The 16,956-nt window shown below is 46.4% G+C and overlaps 1 protein-coding gene across 3 annotated transcripts in view; it reads left to right on the top strand.

The window, feature by feature from the left end:
* Positions 1–656: 656 nt before the first annotated feature.
* Positions 657–16,956, top strand: part of B3GNT8 (UDP-GlcNAc:betaGal beta-1,3-N-acetylglucosaminyltransferase 8) — a 30,856-nt gene continuing 14,556 nt past the window's right edge. Inside the window, exons 1-2 of one of the 3 annotated variants that reach the window (XR_014009772.1) lie at positions 657–824; positions 13,981–14,077. The gene's annotated coding sequence lies outside the window, so the exon portion shown is untranslated. The remainder of the gene's footprint in view (positions 825–13,980; positions 14,078–16,956) is intronic. The other 2 variants (XM_081200497.1, XM_081200498.1) reach the window with 2 other exon arrangements.

The raw sequence follows: 16,956 nt of genomic DNA on the forward strand, positions 1-16,956 counted from the left end.
CTTAACCTGAAACTGTTCTTAACCTGAAGCACCACTTTAGCTAATGGGGCCTCCTGCTGCTGCTGCGCCGCCGGAGCACAGTTTCTGTTCTCATCCTGAAGCAAAGTTCTTAACCTGAAGCACTATTTCTGGGTTAGCGGTACCTCGGGTTACATACGCTTCAGGTTATAGATTCCGCTAAGTACTTAACCCGAGGTACCACTGTACTCTCATTTTCCCTACTCATATTGAAATACTGCCCTTCAATGAGACCAAACTTAAGATTCACAAAATGTTTAGGGGTGTGCGTACCCCCTGGAAAAAAGCTCTGGGTCCACCTGCCTCAACCTTTCCCTCCAAATTTGCTTTTCTGAGCTGCCAAGCGAGTCCTTAAGCAAATGATTCCCTCCCACAGCCCTGCCGGCAGCATGAATATTTGATGGGAGATGAAGATGAAATATTAAGACACTTTAAAAAAACAACAACCAGAAAATGAAATGCCCCACCCTTTTGCCTTCCTTCCAGTGGTTTTCTGCTCTGGAAAGAGCCTTGTTTTTTTGCTCTCTGCTTCACCTTTCTTTCGTCTCCCCAAGAGAGGCGGCTTGTGTCTGTGAATGGTTTTGCAGAAATAAAAAAAAAAAAAAGTGGGAGGTTTCGCTTCTGCTTCGGGTGTCAGGATGTGTGTCTCTAGTGTATGTGTGCGATGAGAGAGACACCCATAACGCCTGGAGCAATAGCAGAGGAGGGAGAGAGCGGAGGAAGAGAGAGATGAAGACAGTCTAACTTCAAGCAGAGAAGAGGAGAGAAGGACAATAGGAGCCTCCCCATTCTCACGAGGCCTTCAGGTGAGACCTGGGTCTGTTCTGGGCAATGGTGCCTCTTCTGTGAAATCCTGCATGTGCGTTTACCTGGGAGCAAGCTGAACACAGTGGGACTGGCTCCCAAGCAAGCATGCCTAGCATTTTTGCAGAGCAGTCCTGTGTCTACTTGCTAGGAAGCAAGTACCATCCAGCAGAGAAATGCACGTTTCTTCTCCTGAGCAAAGACGCTCAGCCTGGGTGGCAGGACGGTAGCATGGCTGAAACTGGGTGCACTCTTCCCACCTCGGATCAAATCTATGCTTCCAGGTGCCATAAGAAAGCAGCAGAGATAGCGCAGGATTGTGTGCACCCCGGAAACGATCTCTTTCAGCTTTTGCCTTCTGGAAGAAGGTACAGGGTTATAAAGACTAGGACTAGCAGCCTGAGAAACAGTTTCTATCCAAATGTGATTTTGGTTTTAAATGCAGTGTAAGGTAGTCTCTATGGGAGTATATTGTATTTAATTATGGGGTATCAGAGTTTTTAGGGGGCTAACCAGGCTGGGATAGCTGGGATAGCAGGCTTGTTGATTTTTGAATGTCTGATGTAGATTTTTCCCAATTTCGTTGTTCTGTATGGGACAATGACAATAAAGATTATCGTATCGTATCGTATCAAAACAACTTTTATATGAGAGGACACAGGTGAAGGAAAGGCAGAGCTTTTGAGAGTTGTTCTTTTTTTGGGGGGGTTGTTGTTACCAATGTGCTTTGTTTGGGGGAGGGGGGCTGGAGGGGGGAGAGTTTGCTCGGTGTGTTGCTTTTACTTCCTGGTGCCTTTTACGACAGGTGGAAATAAACGATGGGGCAATAGGAGATCTCTAGGATAAAATGCATTAGCTAAAAAAATCTGCAAGTGCTGTAATTCAGCCCGTGGCTCCGGCGTTTGTCTTCCTCATGCGATTTACAATATTGAATTATTGAGTTGGAAAAGCAGGATTAGAGGTGGAAAGTGGGTTGGCTTTTTTTTTTTTAAAGTGTGAAATTAAATTGCAGTCGTGACGGATGGGAAAACAAGAGGAAAGCAAAAAAAGGGACAAAAATAGAGAAAGATACATCCTTGCCGGGGGTTGGACTAGATGACCGTGCGGGTGCCTTCCAATGCTGCTATTTCTGTGAATCTGCGATCGCATGCCTAGAGACTCCCCACAAATGTGGGAAGATTTAGGTGACCTGCGAACCTCTGAGGGTTTGTTTTTTTTTTAATATTGTGGGTGTGCATAAGTTAAACCATGGAGGAGTTTTCCTTAGCAGGAGGGAAATGCTATAAAGTTGTGAAGTTTTCCTCCGCAGCTTGAGTGCGTTGCCCACAACTTTTGCGTCCTGAGAGAGGTGGCTTGTGGGAGAAGACCGGGATAGTTATGGGTTACCTTTTGTTGGTTCAGCATCTTCTCTCAAAGATGCAACGCTGCACTGGGGACATTAGCTACCCCTGAAGCTCCATGGTACTCATTTGACGGTGTGGGCTGCACGAACCCCAAACCCCTCACATTGCAGGGGTGAAGGTCAGGATGACCAATAGAGAGCCAGGCTAAGAACCTCTGAAGCCATATTATAGGGCCATCTAAAAGCTAAAAGCACAAAGCCATTTTAGAAAGCTAAAGACTATTTCTCTTTCTCATGTTTGTCACTTTGCCACCTTTTGCAGAGGCAGCAAGCATGCAAGCTTGTGGGTGCCGCTAGCTTGCCCCTGCAGGAAGTTTGCTAGTTGAGGTTAAGCCATTTCTGAGAAACGACCCCTGACAAAGGCAAGTAGCAGGATGTTTGCTGACCGCCAGGCTCCAGAGATAACGCTTAGGTGTGAAGTTGCTAAACCACAAGGACATTTCTTGGAAGTGGGGGGTTCAGGGGCACTTCCTGGAACTAGTACAGAGGTTAAGTAGATTATAAGCCAGTAGCGCCACCTAGTGGAATAGGCAACTTGGAACCGAAAGGACACACCAAATTTATTCATTGGTTGAGCTTTAATGAATATGCATCAATGACCATAGGAAATTGTCAATCATTGGCTAAAGGGATGCCAAGGGGCTGAACTGTGCTTTGCAGAAAGATATATAAGTTGACTGCCCCAAAGGGGGGGCGGGCATTCTTCATTTTCCTGAATGCACCCTATTTGCTTTTTGTCGGACAAAAATCCAAATAAAAACTTTTTCTTTAAGAAACTTTGCTGCCTGATTTTTACATTCCTGGTCTGAATACCGATGTCCCTTTCATTTCTGGTGCCGTGACTCGGATCAGAAGGACTTTAAGTGTCCTCAGAGACCAGGAGGCAGCTCCCTTGCCCTCTGGGCAGAGGCAGTGGAGGGTCAACAGACCTCCTGGCTTCCAAGTGCACACCGAACCTTTTCTTCGGAGGGGGGCAGAAGGCAACTTGACCCTCTTGCTGTATCCTGGGACAGAGGACAACGGATTTGAAGAGCCGAGGTTGGGAGGACAGGGCAGAAAAGAGCCGGCTGGGGTGAGTACATGGCAACAAGCCCTGAGGGGATAGAAAATCCTCCTTTTAATTAAGGAGAAGGGAGATACTGATCACATCTCCAGCGTGGATAGTGGCATTAAGTAGAAGGGTTGACTGCTGACAACCACCCACGCTTTGGTATTAGGAAGGAGAAAAAGGGGGGGCACAGGGTGGTTAGTGTGTCGTGCAAGCGTCCAACGAGAGAGGCATTTTGTGCATGTATGTGTGTTACCCCGGGGCATTCCCCTGGGGTCGTAGCAACAAGTACTCCATTTCCCAGTCGGGCGACCGCATCTGGGTGAGAAAAGTTGCGAAATGAATGTGTGAGTGTTTGGTGTGGGGACGCTGTACAGGGCCATACTGAAAATGGGAGGGGGGAGACTTGAAAGCCTTGAAAGGTCCAGTAATTCCCCTTCAATGTATGTTAAACAACTTCAAGGAAGGACCAAAATCAGCATAGACCAGGGGGGACATCCTGACCAGATTCCCTATATAGACAACTGGCTGAAGGTGGTAGATGACAATCACCCCCCCCCCCCGGTTGAAGAAATGCAGGACTGAACATTGCAAAGTCACTCCCTCATGTCAGGTTTTGGAGAGGGAAGATGTCCAGAAGAAGTGCAGTGTTTATGGAGAAGAGTGTACAGAACAGTAAGCAGTTATTACTGCATTAACAGAGGAAAATAAAAGAAAAGAGCATGAAACAGGATGCTGCTATAGAATTAATGTAACAGGATCTTGAACAGACAAATGAAGGACTTAATAGATTAAACACAAGTCATTTAGAAGAGAGGTCTCAACTAATTCAAGACCTCCAGAGGTATGGAAGAGAATTTGACAACCTCAGAGAGGTTTTAGCTGAGAAAGACAAAGAAATTTCTGCTATTATTTCAAATACAAATGTGTATTCTGAGCAGATTAATATTCTGAAATGTCAGATCAAGTGCAAAGAGGATGAAATGCAAGACAGGGAAATAGTGTTGTCTAAGGCTGAAAGGGAAGTCCAGTTACTGAAAGATCTACAAACCAAAGGTGTGAACAGTGGAGGCAGAAAGCTTTCAGAACTTTCTGAACAGTTAAGTGCAATAAAATCAGAACTGGCTGAGGAAAAAAAAAATTGAAAACGTTAGTAAAACAAAAGAGAATGAAGAATTTGTTAGGCAAAACAAAGAGACTAGCCAAACAGTTAAAGATCTTCATTCTACAATCAATACTTGTGATGTTACTTAAAACAACAAACTCATGGAGTGTGAGTCACAAATTAAATTGCTTAAAGAACAAATAAGTAAATCAGCTAAAAAATTGCAAGAAACAGAAATAGAATGTAAGGAGGAAACAGACCATCTTAAATCCCAGGTCGATGAACATATCTCTGTAAAGGAGAAATTGAACAAGTTACTAAAATTAAAAGAAAAACAAAGAACAAAGTTTTGTGAATGAGCTGAAATCAGTGAAAGATTCACACAACCAGCTCACTTTACAAAATGCAAAAAAAAAAAGGGATGAAGATTTAGCTAATTTATCCAGACAACTTGCTGAACATACTGACCATCTAGAAATTGTCAAAAGGTCACTGCAAAAAAGGCAGAGATTGTGATATCCCTAAAAGACAAGCTTAAAGTTGTGGAGCAGCAGGCTTTTGCAGAATCCTGATCTAAGGCTTCAGTATTTTAGCAAAACCTCTAAATGAAGTTACCAGAGGAAGAGAAAGAGACCCCTTTGAGTGGGGACCGGCCCAACAAGAAGCCTTTGAGACTATCAAGCAATTAGATTCCACAGTGAAAGGCTGGCCACCCTGTCTGCGCGCTGTCACTGCCACCGCCACACTAGTGGAAGAAGCAGACAAGTTCATGTTTGGCCAGGAGATGCATGTGAATGTGCCCCATTCGGTTCTCACCCTTATGGAATATAAGGGGTACACAGACTGAAACAGGCTTTGCCCAACCCATTGAGGAGTCTACAGGCGCAGTGGAAGTTTGTGAAGCAGACGTGCCTGATGTTCTAGAGAGACCAAAGGGTCCTAGTCATTTTAAGGGCCAGCGTTGATTCTTGGCTGTTGGCAATACTCCAAGGGAGGAAGTCCTGGGTAGCGTGGCAGCCACTGAAGACAGCATGTCAGGCCACAGTGGCAGCCAGACCAGAAGGGGCTGTGGGACGCCCAGAAAGCCCAGAGGGGGCTAGAGGATGCCCAGAAAAAGTACCGAGCCCAGAGGGGGCTGAGGCTGTTTTGGGAAGCTGTTTCTACGCTTCAATAAGTTGTTCCTCAGGCAGCAGAGCACCCAGAAGTGGGGGTGCAAGGCAGGCAAGCCGTTCCAAGAGCTCTAAGAAAGCCAAAGTCTCCAAGAGTTGTTTGTGTTTTGAGGCGAAGTCCAACAGCAAAAGGCATTGGCCTGCAATTGGCAGCAGGATGCAAGGCTAATGTCCAGAAGTTGAGACGTTACTGGAAGCAGTATGGGGTCCCGAAGAGATTGCCGTGATGCACTGCAAAGCCCATGGGAGAGGCCGGGACATGGTCACTAGGGGCAACCGGAAGGCAGACAACGCAGCTCGTGAAGCAGCTTTGAAACCTCCACCAGCACTCAACGCAGCCCTCATCCCACAACTCACTCCAGACGATGTGGAACCACGCTACACACCGGAGGAGCAACAGTGGGCACGCCAGGAAGGAGCAACACTCCAGGAGGGATGGTTCCGTCTACCAGAAAACCGTGTTTTTGTGCCCCAACATCTGGCTACCGTGATTGTGAAGAATTACCACGAGTCCACTCATCTAGGGGGTCCAGCTGCCAGAGCACACCTTGGGAGACTTTTCTATATCACTAACCTTTCTCAACTAGTTGCTGCTATATCCCAGAGGTGTGTCCTGTGCGCCAAGAACACCCCCAGACAAGGCCACCTCCCCCCACCGGGTGTACAACACGTGGGCTTTACCCCTATGGAAAGCCTGATTGTGGACTTCACTGAATTGCCTCCAGTTAGGGGTATCAAATACCTGCTTGTGTTTGTCTGCACCCTGACAGAGGCATACCCCACTAGAACAGAGATACCTTGTGAAGTGTCCAAGAAACTGTTACATGAACTCATACCCCGATTTGGCCTCCCCAGAAGTATTGGCAGTGACAATGGCCCTGCCTTCATTGATAAAGTTGTGCAAGAAGTGTGCAAGGCGCTGCAGATAAACTGAAGGCTACACGCAGCCTACAGACCCCAGAGTTTGGGGAAACCTGAGCGTATGAATCGCACCTTGAAGACCCACTTGGCCAAGCTGACCCAGGAGACGGGACTACACTGGATAGATGTCCTGCCCATTGCCTTGTTTCAGATTCGGAGCACTCCAACCAAGAGACTGAGACTATCACCCTTTGAACTTTTGTATGGCAGGCCACCCCTTTCGTCTGAGACATCCCCGCCAGTTTGGGGCGGGTGGGAGATCACATCACTCAGGAACAAGTGCAATTCCTGTCCCCGTGTGTGTTTGCTTCCCTTTCCAGGTACTACCTCGAGCCTACACCGTGCAGTCTCGCTGAGCCGGTCCACCAGTTCCAGCCGGGTGACAGCGTGGAAGCGCAACCCCCTCATCCCTAAGTGGCGAGGCCCGTATACCGTCCTCCTCTCCATCCCAACTGCGGTGAGAGTAGCCGACGTGATTCCCTGGGTGCATCACACGCGTCTGATCATCACCTTGTGTCTGACGCTACCGGAAACGCGTTGGGCCACGGGCAACGTGATCCTGCGACTGATCATCACAAGGACTTTCACAAGGACTTTCCCCTTTTCTCTATTATGTTCTGTATTGATTTGCTCTATGTCCTACTGCCCTTTTTGCTCTATGTCCTATTGTCCTGACCCCACTGAGCCATACCAACCCTATTGGCCTGCGGACCTCTGCTATGACTGGTTCGTCTTGCCAGTGGTAAGAAATGGCGTGCTCATTGGTTATTGGGAACAGGGCTTTGATGAGGTTGCCGTATTGAAACATCCCACTACCCCACTGTGGCTTCTCTTCCACACCACTGTCCAGCGCACATGGGTACTGCTCCTACGGGAAGTTGCAGAGACGGTCGAAATCTACCGAGTTCTGGACCGCTCTTGCTGTTGTGGGGGGGTAACCAACTGTCAATCGGGGGGTAGAGCACTGTACCAACCCCATCTGGTAGACCAGGTCCTGAATCTTAATGCAAATATTGCAGGGGAGGGAGCCTGAACCAGGTGCACATTGAAATTGCTGAACAAGTGCCAGTAAATCCTGCAGCCCCACCTGTGGTTGTCGTGGTGGCTCGAGCCTCCCATAATCCCAGAAGAATACCTGGCCTGGTAACTCCACACATAATACCCTTGAATGTGGTAGGGTATTCTTGTGGCTGCATAAGGGTTGCCACCCCAGGCTTCAGCCTCCATAGGCCCTGGTCAGAGACCACGTAGGTGACCGCTACCCAGTAGGACCAGCCTTTGAACTTTACAGAGTCTATTGCCATCCCTATAGCTCCCGAGGCCTAACAGTGTATCAGTGCCAGGCGGCCACTTTTCCCTGTGTAGAGTGGGAATGTTTTGTGTGTAGACGCTGTTCACGCCTCAGTAGGGCCAGGAGTTAGAGGCCCACATGACCTGGCCTTCGTGGGCCACCATCCCTTTGGCTTGTGGTATTACCCTTTTTGTGGTATTTCTGTGTTGGTGGTACAGTTCTTCGTTCTGGGCCACCGAACATTCCTCGAATCAGGATGTGGATCATACCCTGCCTCCTGATGGTTCTCACCTCTCAAATGGCCACAGGGTGGAAGGAAAACACCTTCCTGAATATGACAACAGCTGTAGCTAAGAGCCTGAACAGGTCTGAGTGTTACAGGCTGATTTGTACCACAAAATTAGTCTAGATGGTGCAGGTCTCCCCAGTGTATGTAGTTGAATTAGTTCTTAGCTCCCAGGTTGGTCATGGTTAAAAGAGATTTTGCTTGTGATTTTACTTCTCTTCGTTACCATATTACTCCAAATGGTAAGCCGCTCAGTTAATGCAGCAACACGTACCTATATCCTGGCTCTCTATGATGTTGCACCTATAGGTCCATCAAGCGAAAATGGAGAACCGTGACCGGTCAGCATTTTCGTGATGGAAAGGGGGGAATGCAGGGGTGAAGGTCAGGATGACCAATAGAGAGCCAGGCTAAGAACCTCTGAAGCCATATTATAGGGCCATCTAAAAGCTAAAAGCACAAAGCCATTTTAGAAAGCTAAAGACTATTTCTCTTTCTCATGTTTGTCACTTTGCCACCTTTTGCAGAGGCAGCAAGCATGCAAGCTTGTGGGTGCCGCTAGCTTGCCCCTGCAGGAAGTTTGCTAGTTGAGGTTAAGCCATTTCTGAGAAACGACCCCTGACAAAGGCAAGTAGCAGGATGTTTGCTGACCGCCAGGCTCCAGAGATAACGCTTAGGTGTGAAGTTGCTAAACCACAAGGACATTTCTTGGAAGTGGGGGGTTCAGGGGCACTTCCTGGAACTAGTACAGAGGTTAAGTAGATTATAAGCCAGTAGCGCCACCTAGTGGAATAGGCAACTTGGAACCGAAAGGACACACCAAATTTATTCATTGGTTGAGCTTTAATGAATATGCATCAATGACCATAGGAAATTGTCAATCATTGGCTAAAGGGATGCCAAGGGGCTGAACTGTGCTTTGCAGAAAGATATATAAGTTGACTGCCCCAAAGGGGGGGCGGGCATTCTTCATTTTCCTGAATGCACCCTATTTGCTTTTTGTCGGACAAAAATCCAAATAAAAACTTTTTCTTTAAGAAACTTTGCTGCCTGATTTTTACATTCCTGGTCTGAATACCGATGTCCCTTTCAACATCACCCCCAACATTACCAAGGGCAGAGGGCTATGAACCCCATGGCCTAAGGTGGTGTTGGGGGGCTCCATCACCTGCCCCTTTTCAAAATAAACGGCAGCCAAGCAACACGTGTTTGTTTTGAGGCCTATAAATCCTCTCAGAAGCCTTGCGTGCCTCTTATTTCTCTTCTCTTGCTTTTCTTATGATCTTATTCTTGCTTTCTTTCTGTTTATCCATATTTATGCTTTGCTTTTCGAAGTCCCCTATCTCCCTTCTGTGTGTGGAAAAAGGATTAAGATATAATTACGATACTAGAGGACTTCGGGTTTGCTTTTCCTTATTCTTTTTCTACCTCTTCAGTTTTTCTTCTTGTGCTTATTCTCGCTTCTCTCCAAATGATCTTTAGATTGGTTTGGCTTTATTGTATTTTAGGTTGAAAAGTCTCAGTAAACATTATTCTAAAGAGAGAGAGGGAGAGGCCTTGCGTGCCTCTCACTGGCATCATGTGGAGGTTTGGAATTCCCACACAGGGCTGGGCATGTGTCTTATCATGCCCTGTGCCAGGTAAACCTGCCATGTGCAGAAAAGCGTTGCTGGGAATTTTATGGAAAACTCTTCCTGGAACAGTGATGTGTAGGGTACTTGCAAAAGGTGCGTAGCAATCAATGCATTCCGTACCCTTTCCTACCCTTGCTGGGCCAGACAGGTCCAGACATTGTGTTTAGCATTATGCGCATCATGCTTGAAGCTGGCCGCTGAAGTATCCTGCTCCCCAAGCAGAAGAACCACTGTCAGAAACTGTCCTTCCATTTCATTCCAGCCTGCCAGGTCAGAAGCGATGCCTCCTTATTAATTCTGTTGTTGACTAGAGGTCCAGAGCCTCTGGCAAGTTGCATTAGGCTAACTCAGGGGTCTGCAACCCACGGCTCCGGAGCCGCATGTGGCTCTTTTATACCTTTGCCGCGGCTCCAGGGCGGATACTAGCAAGGGGAGGAGGCGCATTGTGCGCCCCGACACTCCCCACTGTGGCGGGCGCTGTACTGGCTGTGACGTCGCATGGGGGCGGTGCGTGCGTGCGTTAGTCACGCACCGTCCCGACGTCACCTTCCTGCCCGCCCGCCCGCTACATTGTAAGGGGCATGTACGCTGGTCACTGCATTGAAAGGGGGCATGTACGCTGGTCACTGTTTTGAAGGGGAGTGAAGAACACACACACACAAAAAGGTAACTTGTGGATTTAACGTTTATTTCTATGAGGAGGAGTAATTCTGAGGGGTCAAACAAAGAAATAATTTTAAAAAAGTGACAAAAAAGTTATTTTTATAATGACGAGTTTTGCGGCTCCCAGTTTTTTTTTCTTTGGAAATGGGTCCAAGTGGCTCTTTCTGTCTTAAAGGTTGCAGACCCCTGGCCTAACTTCTGTTGTCTATTCTCCGACAACCTCTGGGTTAGATTACTGTAGAGCATTATACATGGGGCAGCCTTTGAAGATGGTGCAGAAATCAGCGGCTGGATTGCTGACTGGGGCAAAACAGTCTCAACTTATAACAATAACAGCAACAACAACAACAAACAACAACGGCCTATAACATGAATCCTGTCACAACAGCATTGGCTCGTTCTTACTCTGGTTTTTGTACTTGCTCTGAACATTTCTGTAAGTTGCTTTGAGTTCGCCTTTCCAAAAAAAGCACCTCATAAATGCAATAAATAATGATACTAATATGCAGTCATGCCTGCCCCCAAGCAGGGTTCACTGCACGGCCCTTTGCTATCCCAGGCTATCAGGCTGGCCCAGCTATGGGGCAAGAAGAATGGCCAGCCCGTTGGGGCTTCTGGCTTGTAGGGACGCCAGGCATACAAAATGTTTGGATCTTTTCTTTCGCGGTTGGTGTCCTCTTGAGGCAGGGCCGGCCCAAGGCCATTTTGCTGGCTGAGGTAGAGGGCAGACTGCCTTTCCCTCTATGAAGCAACCCGGACCTTGAGACCATCTTATGAGGCCTTTCTCTGTGTGAACCCCCTCCTCGAGAGGTCTGAAAGGTGGCAACACGAGAACAGGGCCTTTTCTGTGGTGGCCCCCTACTTGTGGAATGCTCTCCCCAAGGAGGCTCGCCTGGCGCCTTCATTACACATCTTTTTTTTTTATTATTATTATGAAAGAAATACACAGATTACAATATATTACAAATATTACAAATACAAACATGCCAGAAAAGAGTATCATCAGTTAAAAGCGGAAAATGAAGAAAAGAGTAAAAAAGTAAAAATAGAAAAGAAAAACAAAAGAAGAAAAGAAGAAAAACAAAAATACTAAGAATACAAGTGCTATTGACAGAGCTTCCGTCCAGCTCGGTCTTGGAGTTGCCAATTCTTATATTGTTACTGCAGTTTTAGTATTACAAATAAACACCGATGATTTCAGCTATCGTCTACTGATAAATTATTTAATCCCTGGGTGTTTTCAAAATAAGTTAAAAATTTATTCCATTCGTTTTTAAGTTTGCTCGAGTTGTGTTGTCTTATTTTTTGTGTTAGTCTCGCTAACTCAATGTATTGGTATAGCCTCAATTGCCACTCTCCTATAACAGGTAAGTCAGAAGTTTTCCATTTTTGTGCTATTTGAATCCTCGCCGCAGCCATAGCATATTGAAAAAAAGTTTGGTCTGTTTTCTTTATTTCTTTACCAATCAGCCCTAAAAGAAACAGCTCGGGGATTTTGGGGATATTATATTTCAAGATTTTTTTCAGTTCGTCATGAATTTGCGTCCAAAATCCTTTTATTACATCACAGGTCCACCAAATGTGAAAGAAGGTCCCGACCTTATCTTTACATCTCCAACAGGTGTTATCGGCTGTTTTGTACATTTTTCCTAGCTTTGCTGGGGTCAAGTACCAACGGTAGACCATTTTCTCTAGATTTTCCCGCAGAGCTACGCAAGCTGAAAATTTTACACCTGTCGTCCAAAGCGTTTGCCATTTACTGTAGTCTATGTTGTGACCAATGTCTTTCTCCCATTTTACCATAACCCCTTTCACCCGATCTTCCTTAGTGTCCCATTCCAATAATTTTTTATACATTTTTGATAGGGGTTTACTATTACTTTCCAAGATTTCCACCTGAAACCATGATTTTTTTTCCTTCATGCCCAGTCTCTTATGCTCGCCCCATAAGGCGTGAATCTGGTGAAAGTGGAACCAGTCTTTTATTTTATCTTTCAGTACCTCATAAGGCTTCACCCTCCATCCTATTTCTGTCTTTTCTAAAATATCCTCATACGTACATTTTTCATCTGCCATATTTATTTTTTTTATTTTAATAATATTGGTTGGGGAAAGCCACCATGGGGTACCTTTCTCAATCAGTTTTTTATACCTCTTCCACACTTCCAACAATGGGCCTCTGATAATATGATTAGAAAATCCTTTGTGGACCTCCCCCTTATCTTGCCACAGGTAGGCATGCCACCCGAATCTTATATTAAAACCCTCCAAATCTAGGAGGTCTGAGTTTCTAAGGGTGGCCCACTCCTTTATCCAGCAGATACAGGCTGCATCATAGTATAATCTAATATTTGGGACCGCAAATCCACACCTTTCTCTCGAGTCTGTTAAATATTTCAACTTTACCCTGGCCCTCTTCCCTGCCAAATAAATTTGGTCAGGGTTCTCTGCCAGTTCTTAAAGATGGAGGTACCTTTAATAATCGGGATATTTTGGAAGAGGAATAGTAATTTCGGGAGGATGCACATCTTAATAGCTGCCATTCTCCCTGTCCATGAAAGTTTCAATCTATGCCAAGTATCTAGATCCTTCTTAATGTCCTGCCACACCTTACAATAATTGTCCTCAACCAGGTTTATGTTTTTAGGTGAGAGCCAAATTCCCAGATATTTCACTTTATTCACTACTTTAATGCCAATCTTTTCTTCCAAATGAATTTTCTCCTGTTCGGTCATGTTCTTTGTTAGGACTTTTGTTTTCTTCCTATTTAATCTAAAGCCGGACAGTCTACCAAAGTCTTCCAAAAGTTCAACCACTCTGCTTGCACTATCCACTGGGTTCTCCACCGACAGCACCAGGTCATCAGCATAGGCTTTAAGCTTAAATTCTTTGTTTCCAATTTTTATCCCCCTCACATTCGCTGCCTCCCTTATTCTATTTGCAATAACTTCTAGAACCATTATAAATAACAGGGGGGACAGAGGGCAGCCCTGCCTAGTACCCTTCTTAATCTTAAATGGTTTCGTCAGATTATCATTTATAATCATCCTGGCCTGTTGTTCTGAGTATATTGCCCTGATGCCTTTCAAATATGGACCTTCAATACCTGCCTTTTCCAAGCATTGTAATAAAAATTCCCATGAAACGTTATCGAAGGCCTTTTCGGCGTCTATAAAGATTAGTGCAGCCGGGACATCTATTCTCATATCTAGGTATTCAATGATATTTAGTATGTGGCGGACATTTTCTTTCTGGTGTCTGTTTGGGAGAAAACCCACTTGGTCTTTATGTAAATACTTCATTAGGAGCTTCTTAAGTCTACTGGCCATGATGTCCGCAAAGATCTTATAGTCGTTGTTAAGCAAAGAAATTGGCCTGTAGTTTTTTATATCTGTTTTTTCTTTTTCTGTTTTTGGGATCGCTTCTCGGCCTTTTGATCGCTTCTCGGCCTTTTGGCTAAGATCAAGTGTAGTTTCATTACACATCTTTAGGTGCCAGGCAAAAACCTTTCTCTTCAACCAGGCCTTGGGCGGATTAGTGTTCTATGGCCTTTTAAATGTGTCTGTGGGTTAGGGAGGCTGTTGGTTTGTTTTGGTTTTGCTTCATTATGTATTTTGTGCTTTCATTTTGTGTTTTTAGGTAGTGAGCCGCCCTGTGGTCTTCAGATGGAGGGCAGTATACAGCCCAGTTTGAAATGATGTGCTGCAAGGTGCCTTGGAGATTATAACGTCAAAAGGCAAGAGTGAAATATAATCCATTTATTGATTTGATTGATTTTATTTCTTTGCTGGTTTTCATTCACAATAAATACCAATAACGTAATGGAACATTGTGAGCCTGACACAAATCGTATAGAATAATTAACAAATCGCCAGTAAAACAATTACAGTCTATAATGCACTGTTAGCAGAACAATTCAGAAAATAAGCAGAACAGCCCAATTACAAAAGGCATATTACGGGATTCACAAAGTATTACAGTCTTCAAAATCTCTAAAACAACACCAGCAACCAAAAAATAAACTTAGCACTGTTGGATTCACCTACCCACCTCATGACTCATAATCTTCCACTCAATTCAGCTCATTAAAAGACTTATATACATAATTCCTGTGGCAGCAATTCCTTCCTGAAGGCTCCTAGTAGGAGGCAGGTGGAAAAAGCCATTGCCTGATGGCCAGCACAAAGTCTCCCTCCTCTCACAGTCCTTCCTCTAGAAACAGCTCCCTTATTGATCTAAAGTTTGTGCTGCTGCAGTTTCACCTGATTTGGCATTTGAATTGTGTTGCTTAAGAGTTGCATAGAGGGCTGGGATGGTGAAAGGTGGACTCCATCTCATGCATGTCTACTCAGAGGTAAGTTCCGCTCAGCTCAGTGGGACAACATGTGCGCAGCATTGCAGCCTCGTGAATGTAAATAATAAAGGAGAGTCACATATTAATGACTGCAAGGATGCAATGTTAGGGCAGGAGCTTTTTTCAGTAGGAGTTTCTCTGTGACTGATGGCACAAAACCATCCCTTGCCTATTATTTTGTCTTGGTGTTCTTCCTGCCAGAAGGGACTCCCAAAAAGAACCGCCGCCTTCTGATTATCCCAGACCTTGTTGCCAGTTGTGCTTTGCCCAGGTATTGCAAAGCTAGTTCGTGAAATTTCATGAGGCGGGGGTGGGGGTGGGTGGGGATCACAGCTGTTGCAAGATGGAGAGCTGCAAACTCAGCCTTTCGTATTTTTAACAGTTTGGCAGGTGCTAAGCACCACAGGAGTGCAAAACCAGATGTCCGCTGTACTGCCACTTATGGCTCAGTCTGACCTGGTAGAAAGACATTGGCCTCCTCTGGGAAATCCTTCCAGGTATCGATAAGCCTGGATGGCTCAGCTGCTTAGAGCAGGGGTCAGCAAGGCTTGCCGGACATGGGCCGGATCACTCCCATGGAGATCCTCTGTGGGCCAGGCCGGCACAGCGTGACACCGGAAATCACGTCTGCACATGTTCGTGGCGCCAGAAATTGCTTCTGTGCATGCCCAGACACTGAAAAATCTCCAGTGTCTGGGCATAAAGGTAAAGGGACCCCTGACTATTAGGTCCAGCGCTCATCTCGCTTTATTGGCCGAGGGAGCCGGCATACAGCTTCCAGCAGTGGCGTAGCGTGGGTTGTCAGCACCCGGGGCAAGGCAAGTAATTTGCGCCCCCTAACCTATGGATTTGCGCCCCCTAACCCGTGGATTTGCGCCCCCTAACCCTAACCCCCAGATGTTGCGCCCGGTGCAGCCGGCCCCCCCTGCACCCCCCACGCTACGCCACTGGCTTCCAGGTCATGTGGCCAGCATGACTGAGCCGCTTCTGGCGAACCAGAGCAGCGCACGGAAACGCCCTTTACCTTCCTGCCAGAGCGGTACCTATTTATCTACTTGCACTTTGATGTGCTTTCGAAGTGCTAGGTTGGCAGGAGCAGGGACCAAGCAATGGGAGCTCACCCCATCGTGGGGATTCGAACCGCCGACCTTCTGATCGGCAAGTCCTAGGCTCTGTGGTTTAACCGACAGCGCCACCCACGTCACTTTTTAGTGTCTGGGCATGCGCAGAAGCAATTTCCAGAGCCACAGAAGAGAGTCCCTGCACCGCGCTGCACCAATTTAGCGCAGCGTGCAAGGACTCGCCAAGCGGGCGGCTCGGTTTGGGGGCAGCTCATGGGCCAGTTAAGCAACCCTCAGGGGCCGCTTCCAGCCCATGGGCCTTAGGTTGCCGACCTGTGGCTTAGAGTGTGGTGCAGATATAACGCCAAGGTTGCAGGTTCGGGACAGCTGCGTGTTCCTATATTGCAGGAACAAGATGTTCCTTCCAACTCTATGACTGTGGGGCCTTCTGGTTGATGTACAGTGGTACCTTGGGTTACATACGCTTCAGGTTACATACGCTTCAGGTTACAGACTCCGCTAACCCGGAAGCAATACCTTGGGTTAAGAACTTTACCTCAGGATGAGAACAGAAATCGTGCCGCGGCGGCAGCAGGAGGCCCCATTAGCTAAAGTGGTGCTTCAGGTTAAGAACCGTTTCAGGTTAAGAACGGACCTCCGGAACGAATCAAGCACTTAACCCAAAGTACCACTGTAACCAGCCGGGGGGTGGATGGGTAGGGGTTAATTGAGAAAAATCCTCTTGTGGGATTCAGCCTCCTGTTGATTTGGTCGGAGATGGATTTTCTGCAAGCCCTGCCAGGAGAAGAAAGGGAAAAGTCAGCTCCTTCTTCACATTAGGGCACTAAATGGGCACTTAGCAACGCAGGGTGAGGCCAAATCACATGGGCTGACGCAGAGCTTGATTCAGTATTTCCTAAACACCCTGCGCCTTTTTTTCTGAATTAACATTGGATGCACACATTTACCGTAATTCTTATGCTGAGAAGAGTTTCTTACATAGGCATTTTGTGTTCCTCTTTATTTAGAGCATACGGAGGCACAAGCCACTTCCTCAGAGGATGTCTGTGTCTTTGTGTCAGCTCAGAATTAAGCCAAATTGAGTCTGGTGGAGTTCACTTCCACATAGGACATCGGTTTGCAGCCTAATTTATTATTGTGGTTTTCTTAAAATGAGCAAATGTCTGTGTTGTGGCTGTA

This window comes from Podarcis bocagei (genome assembly GCF_964188305.1).
Source record: "Podarcis bocagei genome assembly, chromosome: 7".
Taxonomy (NCBI): Eukaryota; Metazoa; Chordata; class Lepidosauria; order Squamata; family Lacertidae; genus Podarcis; species Podarcis bocagei.